At 38.3% G+C, this 10,000-nt stretch overlaps 1 protein-coding gene across 9 annotated transcripts in view; it reads left to right on the top strand.

The window, feature by feature from the left end:
- The window catches only part of LOC137994606 (G-protein coupled receptor 161-like), a 36,569-nt gene that overhangs the window by 7,529 nt on the left and 19,040 nt on the right, over positions 1 to 10,000 (top strand). For 2 of the 9 annotated variants that reach the window (XM_068840209.1, XM_068840208.1), the window contains exon 2: positions 6,636 to 6,775. The exons of 3 other annotated variants lie outside the window; for them this stretch is intronic. The gene's annotated coding sequence lies outside the window, so the exon portion shown is untranslated. Of the gene's footprint in view, positions 1 to 6,635; positions 6,776 to 8,110; positions 8,338 to 8,697; positions 8,802 to 10,000 lie in introns of those variants that run through there. 4 more of the 9 variants (XR_011122154.1, XM_068840210.1, XM_068840205.1 and 1 more) reach the window with 4 other exon arrangements.

The raw sequence follows: 10,000 nt of genomic DNA, 5'->3' as shown, positions 1-10,000 counted from the left end.
TTGTGGATAAACAAAAGCTTGAGTTCTTTGGGCCAAGTTCCACAAAACACTATGTATGACGCAATAGGTGTTGGAGGTGGGTGGCTCTTGCGTTTGTCTCAATGATCAATCAAAATCTGATATTGGTAGTTTATCAAACTTAGAAACGAAAAAAGGCACATGTGCTAAAAGGGATTGCCCTACGGCCCGGGGAACAGCTTTCTTCTTGACAACGCCCTCATAAAAATATTGGAGGTCCAAAGAAAGCTTTTGAACACTGAGGTGTTGGTTGAATTTAATGAATGTACTAAGACATAAAGTAGAAATATCCCAACACCTTTCTTCCTGTTTCTCTGATAAGAGCCGCATATAAACAAGCAGAAATAGATTTGTCACACCACAGAAGTGACTGAGTTGAAGACATACCGAGATTTTGCTAAACGTCAAAATTTGATGGATTATACATGACGCGCACCAAATTCTCAACCAAAATCAACCAAGTTTGTTTTGTGGCTTGTTTGATTTACTATGACGTCAACTCTTGTGATTGGTCCAAATGTATTTAGTTTGGTTACGGATTTTACTTAATTTTAATTCACAGTATGGCAGCTCTTCCAACTATTTTACACAACCAAGACAGACAACAATCAAAAGAGCTTTACAGTAATTCAGTCTAATGTTTATAGTATCCTCTCGCTTCCCTTTGACATCTTAGAAATCATTGGCCTTTCAACAAGAACAACGTGACGAATATACCTAGTCACAATTGCAAACAAAAATCTCTTTTTAACGGACAAACCGTGCACGTGACACCAAGGACATTGGATCCTAACCTTTCAATCAAGAGAAACGCTAACCAAAAACGATCAACTGAAACTTGAGATTTTAAAAGATGCGAGTTCAACTTGTGTTAATTATAGCAGAGCTTCTACGCGCGCATAACAAGAAGTGGACCTAACGCATAACTTATAATTAGCCACTACCTTAGAAAAATTCTGAAATGCATATGGCGTTAAGTGGTTTGGTTCCCAAAATGTCAATTTTTTGGCTTTCATTTGTTTTTTTCAAAAGTGAATAAATTATCTATTTTTAGCAAAAGACAGATAAAAATATCAAACCACCTTGATTCAAAGTTAATTGCTTGGAGAATAATATAAGCCAAACACACGGCAGAGGCCGTGAATATTTATTTTTTCGTCTCCAACAATTCAAAAGATAATTTATGATGTTTTTACCGGAAAATTCAAAATACGTTTGTCACGTCTTCGAAGACTTCTTGGGAAAGAAAGTGCTGATGCTATGCGAAATTTAGGGTGTTTGAACTTTGTTGTAACGAATTTACTTGATTACGATAAAATGTAAGGTTTCCTTGCTTTATCTGGCACAATTTGGAGTGAAAAGTTTGTTTTCCATGAATTTGCTACAGAGCCCGCTCGGGGCACGAAAATCAGTTACAGTGATTCCACTTAATTTTAAATACTTTTTATACTTTAATTGTTTTTCACATCTTGTTATTGCGTGATTGTTGCCGCAGATATGGTGTAGGGTTGACATAGGCTCGTGGACTCCGGTTTTTTTTTTCCCTTTAAGCTAAATTATTCTTAGTTTGATTGAGAATTTTCTCAAGTGAGATTCCACCTTTCCCTCCGTCATGTTAAAACGTAAGCCTTCAGGCTTTTTATTGAACCTACGGGTCAACTACATATAGGTGTACTTTTTTAAAATACGGATTTGGTGTCCCTAAGCCCGAGCTTTTAGCAGCAGGCACAGGCCGGCAAATCCCTTTTGAAATGGCACAAGCAAAGATCGTCCGACAATTACTTTGTGGCCGCTGAACTTTTGATACTGTTGTTCTCGGCTTGAGACTAATCAGTGAAATTCCCGCAGGGCAATATTTGAGGAAAAAAACATCACTGAGTGGTTGTTTTCCTTAGCTTCGCATGCAAAAGACGTGCCAGTTTATGTGACATTGACTTTGAAGACTTTACAAAGACGCGATTTGTACTTTAGTTTGCTTGAAACGGTCACAGACTGACATTCAGTCTGCTTTGAGCTGAATTGACCCTGGGAAAATGTGATTTTAGCACCACTGAGGAAAACTAGCGTGCCATCTTGGAAAAGATTTCTCGAAGGGTAAGCTACTTAGAGTGAAAATCAATATAACTAAAGAAAAAAAGAATCAAATACTGTATCGGTGGAAACTTCCGACAAAGTGGCTACGCCGGTTAAAGGTCAACGCTTAGAAATGCTTTCCTGACTGGCTTAAGAAGGTCAATTTATCAAGTGATTGCACCTGAAAGTCATAATCCCAGTTAGGAAGTAAACCTAAGCACTCACGAAGAAACCTGATAAAAAAAAAATCCAGGCTTAATTAAACGTACTCGAACCCATGACAGTGCGGATTGCATTGCAGGCCGCTCTGAATTATCGAGACATTTGATAGTTGGTCGACGGACAGTCCGTTGGCGAAGTATATATCAGAAGAGAATGCATGAGATATAAAATTTTTGAACTGCGAATTGCGATCGTTCTCATGTGAACAACTCGAAAGACAAGCACAATAGTCATAACTCACACAACATGGTTTAATAAAGGAGCTTAGTCTATCTTTCAAACCAAACTAGTTGGAAATTTTTACAGAAAACTGAATTCTCTTGAACAACGATCATTCATGAGTAGCACGATTAAGTTTAATTCAATTTTGACGGGCGTCCGAGGTACCACATACTTATGGAGGTAGTTGTTAGTTCTTTTGGATTGTGTGGCAATATTTTCCTTTTCAAGAAATTTCTTTAACCCTGTCCGGCCCAGGGTCTCTCCTCTTGTCGTTGATGCAGACTTAAGGGAAAGAATTCAAGAGGGATCCTATTCGAAAGAGGTTGGAAATCGCTTCAATCCAAACTACACTGATCTCATATTATCTTTATACCACAGGTTCAACATAAAAATGTTTGTAAAACAAAGTTGTAAACTAAGACGTGTCTTAGTAAGTTAAAGTAAGTCAACTTTATTTATGGCAGGTAACGACATATCAGATATTTCTGATAAAACAGAAATATCTAGTAGCCAACAAATTTGGACGGGGCTTTACGAGCAACCCGCGCTTTCTTAAGACTCCTTTTGAGTGAGTAGACCTTTACATATTGCACAGTCAAAAATAAATGCTAAACAGAGAAAATCAACATCGACTGACACTCTCTGTCATGGTTGCCTCGGTTTTTCCTGTTGTGCCGATTTTCAGTATCAAAACGTTCGTAGCTATGCGCTCTCGAAGAGATTTTCTACGATGGCTGTCTTGAGACCAAGGGACCACAGCAACGCAGATTGCTAGTAATTGAATGGAAGTGGATTATATTATTTGGATTATATTATTTTCTTTCCTTTTAACGCTACGATAAAAATAAAAAATAAAAAAACACGAGAAAGGCTTAATGAAGAAAAATATTCCATCAGGCATAACTGACTGCATATGGCGAACACAATATTTCTATTAATTAATTGTTTACAGATTGAATAGTTTAAAGACATGCTTTTTTAACACAATATTTGGCACTGTTCTGGCCTATTTTGCCACAAAATTACTCAAGTGTTTTGAAGTGAATCTTACTCGCGTTGATCTTCTTAATTAACACTGGTCTCAGTAACTGATGTAGATGGTTTTGCTCGTGTATTTTGATATTGTTGATGTTTTGGCTAAAGTTTCCGACAGTTCTTCGGCTTGAGGAGTTTCCTTGTGACTTGAGGTGTTTTGACCCTTGATAACTTGATCTTGATGACGTCTCACTATACCACATCTTCATAGGACACTGGACTGGTTTTACGATGAACTTCCCATGACATCGTTTTCCCCCTGGTTGACTGGTCCTCTCAGTTTCAAATCTTCGTACTCCCACGTCAGTGAAGGTTATGATTTCGTCTCTGATTCTGTTGTTCCCTCCATGCCTTCTTGTCAACGTCAGGTTTTAGTAAGTCAAATCTGTTTCTCAGCGCCTTCTTCATCATCAGCTCACTTGGACTTTCCCCCGTAATGGCGTGATTCTATACCTTAGCAGAAATTTGGCCACTCGACTCGTCAAAGACTTATCTTTTTCACGCTGTTCTTGAACATCTGAACTGCTCTCTCTCAGCGTAACCCATTGTTCTGGGGATGATATGGAGCTGATGTGATGTTTAGGATCCCATTTTCATTACAGAATTCCTCAAGTTTTCTAGATGTTAAGCAAGATCCGTTGTCACTAACTAGTTGTTTTGGGAATCCATGAATAGAAGTTCATCTTAATTACAAGGCATGACCTCCATCCACGTGGAATAAGACTGAACCAACAACGTACGTTCCGTGAATGGACCTGCATAATCCGCATGTACCGGTACCCAAGCTCCACTAGGATGCTCCCAGGGATGTGGTTCTGATACAGAGGGACTTCGAGAATTGACTAAACAAAAACCACAATCTGAAACTTCTCACGTGGCTTCACTGAATATCTGTCGATATTGGGCCAACAAAGTTCTAGCAAGGGCTCTCATTCCAACAAAATGTGCTTTCTTCCTTGCTATGGTATTACTTCTCTTTGAACAAGGAAAAGACAATGCTGCTCCCTGCAACAAGATATGTCATCTAATCGGCAGACAGTGTGTGGGATTCCCTTCAGCTGGGTTTCCATCCTTCTTTGACAAATAGCTGGAACTGAAGAAATTCCGTGTGGGACATTATTCTACCGATTGAGCCCTTGATGAGTGTTGATAGTCGTATACGTCTTTGGCTCCTTATCAAGTTCCACCTGATTATATGCTGCTCTCAAATCTAACTTTGCGAAATGTGTACCTCCTCTCACAACGGTGATCATTTCATGAGTCGACAGGAAATTAAAACTTTATTCACCGTCAACTTGTAATTTCCACACACTCTAATAGAACCATTGCTCGTTTTCTCAACTGAACAAACTACTGGTGAGGCCCACTCTGAGTGAGCGACCTTAGCAACTATGCTGTTTCTCTCGAGCTGGACTAACTCCTTCCCCTCGTCTTCTTCATATGCATAGACAAGAGAACAAGAAAAATTCTGTAGAAGATTGGCTTAGTGTCCTTTTTTACGTTAACATGACCTTTCATGTTCTTCATATATAGTTCCTGGATTCTTATCAAAGGCGGATGAATACTTCTTTAAACGTGCTAATCATGAATGTGTTTAACATGTAGTTCTTTGGGCACATTTCTCTGACACTTTTCGTAGAAAAGTAATTTCTTCTTGGTCGGCAAATCTCAATGTGAACAAAGTGTCCCCGAGCTTTAGAAATGTTCATGATTGAACATGTAAGTGTGTCGATCTCCATTTCCAGCATTCTATTGTTCAGTAATCTTCAGCTCACACATGCGCCAGTCTCATCATCTAACCGACTGTGTGCCGAAACATCTGGTCACTCTCAGAGGAATCATCATCTAACGTTTTCGCATTTTCACTACTTTGAAACCAACGAGAAGTTGTCACATCGTGGGTATATGACTTTTCTTGTGACAATTTTGAGAAGTGGCATTCTTGAAAGGACAAACATTACGATTGCTGACCTACCACACCTGTAACACGGTCTGAACTCTTTTTTCTTCTCCTTATTTTGTCTTAAATACATTTTCTGAATAGTGTCTTGCCTCCACCTGAGCCCCCTTCATGGCTGACTCACGTGCAAGGCAAATCGCTATGGCTTTATCTAAAGTTAAATCCTTCTCTTCCAGCAAAGCTTTGAGTACTTGCTCATCCTGAATTCGCTGAACAATCCTGTCTCATAACTGATCCTCCATCTGGTTCCTACGTAACTTGGCCTCAAACTGTCAGAAAAAGACTGGCCTGGCTTACAACGTTTTTACAAGAATTGAATCTGTACCTACAGAGTAGTTCTGCACGCTTTTCGATCGGTGTGGTAAAATAATTCCGTATCAGCGCAAAAAAGTGTCGGTAAGTTTTGTCAGCAAGCTTCTGCGACTAGGCTACAAGTTCCGTAACAGATTAAAGTGTTTGGCTCCAGTAGAGTAGTAGAGTAGCTTTTTTTACATTGTCATAGTTACCGACCTCGCCCACGAAATAGAATTCATAACGTTCAACTGTAGGCGTCCCATGACTCCAATTCGCTGTTAAAATCGTTTAACTTCGGCATGATTGCTTAAATTTCCAAAATTCCGAAAATTGTGAAGTTTTTGCTCGTCACCAATGTGTGAAGGTTACGGACCGAGCACAGACGCCATGACAATTCGGAATCAGGGCGAGGTTTATTGTAAAGGAACACTGTTAACATAGAATCGTGGCACTGAGGAACCGCGGATTGCGAAATTATGCAAAGGACACATCATAGGCAGTACGCTTGTGTCGGGCTTTTCTGGTCCGTTTCTCTTCTTTCTTCTCGCTTCTTAGAAAGCGTACCACTCAGGTTCATTTTCTGGCGGAAACATAGCCATGGCTGTTGTGACGTCAAGACAAAACGGAGGAACAATTATGTGGAAGATGGTACAGATTAATTGGCACAAGCTGTTGTGTTTGCCAGGCGACAAGGATAAATAAAACAGATTAACTTTTAAAGTTTTCATCACCATCTTAGCAATTACTTCCATTTGAGGTTTTTTTAGTATTTTCAAAACTATCAACAACATTGATGTTAATTTTGTTCCAGACTCTTGTCAAGTGCTGTAAAGTGTGAAAAAGACATCTTTGCGATGGGTTATGAGATCAGCTTCCTCTCATAGTCTTTTGCTTCGAAAAAGGAAGGAGAGACAAACGGAGTTTAAATCAAGGCTTTGTCATGCCAACAAGGTATTATTTATCCTCAGTTTTGTCTCAATTCAATTCAAGAGATTTAAGTTAAAGTCCTAACGCAACACTAAAAAATACAATAGATTTTAAACGTATTTCATTTTCATAAGAAGATAAATTGTGAATAGAACGGATGCCTATTGGGTTAACACTTATACTCCGATTCGGTTTATCCTTAATTGTCTTTGGAAAAACGTGTTTGTTGTCCATTTACAAATGAACTCATCGACTAATTGACAAATCCTTGAAAGTCGAAATGTCCTTAAGAAAGACCGCTTCCTATGAATGTAAACAAGTCTCAATCCTCGACCGGCTGCATATGCTGTTGGATTTTCCCTTCGTTTGAGCACTGTTTTCAATAAAATTCACCCCTTATTGGGACACGTGTGACGTAACAGTGACGTAAGCCACTTATTCGGTCACAATCACGTTTTGTACGTGTTTCAAAAGTGTCCTTTTTAAACACTTTTTAAGCCCACGAAAAACTTTCGATTGGTAAGGAGGATTACTCTAGTGTCATCCCCCTAGGATGATTGGATAAAGTCTTCGAGCAGTCACAATCGAGCGAACAAAACCAATCGAACTCTTTTGTTCCCTTATCATTTACCGCAAATAGATGAAATGATGTCGTAAGCCTGAGTACTAAAAAAGCACCTAAGACGTTAGTCAAATGAGATTACTGAGTTGCAAACTCGCTCTTTGTTCGGCAGCCATCTTTGTTATATTTCTTACCTCACTTAACTTTCTTTTTTAGTACCTCACTTAACGTCATCAACATATCTCATACTCCACAAACACATGGCAACATGGGATCTCTTTGTTAAAATAATAACACGTTTGTACATTTGATCGGTTTCCATATATCTTAGACGATTAGCAGGCTTTAAGCATAATTTAACAAGAAAACGGAGAACAAAATGGGTTTTCCCGGATCTGTTATCTCTGTTTTGTTAAATATATAGAGATCATTTCTATCATCTTGAAGCATTAAACGAAGATTTCATGCAAACTACTGTTCAAAAGTTGAAGAGTTTCTTCTCCACTTTTTCTGACGGCGTTTCTGGATATACTTAATTTACTCTTTTAATTTCGCTTTACTTCTTGACCAGATGGAAAAAGATACCTTATTAATATTAATAAGTGGACGAACATCCGCTAAATTTAGTTTTGGGATTTTAATAAAGTGATACGTGGTGTTTGCTTTGTCAAACTACGAGAATCTGTCACAAGTGAAAAAATTTAAATGCGGTCTTAAATTAACCACTCTGGATGTTATAAAGAAAACTCACTGGCGCTTTGATAGAAATATTATTATCGATTGCGGCGCATCTTAAAATGCTGTCAGCTGAGTGATTGCCTGACGTCAAACTCTGCCAATAACGAAATAAATACATGCATTTCAGTTCAAACAGTTGTCATACAATGGACACAGCCACAAGCAAGATCTTTAGTGATTCATACCGTATATTTTACCATTCCTCCTTTATCATGATGTTAGATGTAAAACAAGTCGTCTCAGTAGCACGTAGTTTGCTTTAGCAACGAAACGTTTTTCGGAGAAGGTATGTTGTCGTTAAATGTATTAGATGCATGATCTCGGTAAGGGTTTATCGATCTTGTTTTCAGTTGTACATTGTTTGCTTTCATGCCGAATTTTGCAATCTTTTCCTTCAACATTTTCCTCTAAAGTAACAATGCACCGTCACTTAATTAAGGCATGTTATTTAGGTTCTTTCTTTGTTCCTCACCAAAGCAACGCAGTTTTATAAAACAGCACCATAAAAGTTTGATGATGTTTTCGCTTTTATATGAATAGCATATTTGTAAGTTCGCGCTCGCGAAAAAACTACATTTGAAAACTCCCACATACAAGTTGATTGTTGTGGAACAGTTCTTGCTAGTGAACAGAAAGCAATCATCTTCATAGGGATAATCGACAAACCGTGTGGGAAACGGAAAATCCACCTTCAGACGACGTTTTCGGGCAACTTGCCGATACAAGCAATAGTTGGTCATATTACTTATGGTACCGACTTTTTTTTTACTAGTAACGCGACCTGTTTTAGTTAGCTCTTATGTGTCAAAGTGCAACAGTTTTCCCCGCGTAACGCAATTGTAACATTGCGAGAATATGTGATCTATGAGATGGGGCGGTAGAGCTAAATTGATACCTGAAAACTGCCGAATGTGCAACTTTTGCCGGGACCAGAGAGAGAGAGAGAGAGAGAGAAAGAGATGTCAAAGGCCTTCGACTTCCGTTCATTATCGTGATACCAAGAATTTGAACTCTGAGAAAAGTTCTCGCCTTTGTTTTTATACTTTTTCTTGTGTTTTTTTCAAGCATGCCAGCGTAAAACTGAAATTCATCACATCATTTGTTCAATCTTGCGATCGTTTTTCTAAAACCGAGATGTGTTGTCAGTGGAACTAGATACTTCACTCCCACTTCCAACATCCGTACGGGCAAGCGGATCGCCGTAAATTCGTTTTTTTCGAGAGGCTCTCGGGTTTTTTCTAAAATGCCTGTGTTCAAATCAAATTCATCATTTTATTTGTTCAATATCGTTTTTCAATAAATGTATTATTCGTCGAAGTTGCTTTGCAAACTAAAGGGAAAATGCTTCAACTAGAGTAAACGACATTAAAATTTTAAAAAAAGCTGTCGAACACAAAACGTGAAAGAGTTTTGGACCAAGCAGCCCAAAAAGAGGATCACAGCTGTTGTTTTTCGCTCATTGTTTCGGCCAACTAAAAGCTTTTTTTCAATAAAGTATTGAGGCATGTCAGGAATCAAAGAGAGAATGAGGCAATGTCACTTCGTTTGTTTGTTAGGAAATTCGATCAACTTATCCTATTGGCTTCTATTTCGAAGGATTTTTGAAGAAGGAAAATAAACGTCATCCGATTAGCGAAACCCAGCCTGCAAATCTTGTGAGGTTTTCCCATTGTAATAAAGGATCTTTTTTTCGTTTGTGCATTGAAGTGCCATCTTCGAATTTAGTGATTAATTACGAATTGTTTTTATCTTGAATAGGAAACTTTTAAACTTTTCCAGTTAATTAGAAAGGGGAAATATTAAAGCACGAAAAATCTTGCGATAAATTTAGCCTCATATCTGACAGCTGTATTTATACAGGCGAGGCAAATAGGTGAGTTTGATTTATTCATAACAAATTCTAACTATAAATGTTTTCAACCAAAAAACGCATTTGCACAGATTTGCTA

This window comes from Montipora foliosa, chromosome 3 (genome assembly GCF_036669935.1).
Source record: "Montipora foliosa isolate CH-2021 chromosome 3, ASM3666993v2, whole genome shotgun sequence".
NCBI classification, from domain to species: domain Eukaryota; kingdom Metazoa; phylum Cnidaria; class Anthozoa; order Scleractinia; family Acroporidae; genus Montipora; species Montipora foliosa.
Note: the sequence above shows the minus strand (reverse complement) of the source record. Positions and strands in the feature narration are given on the sequence as shown.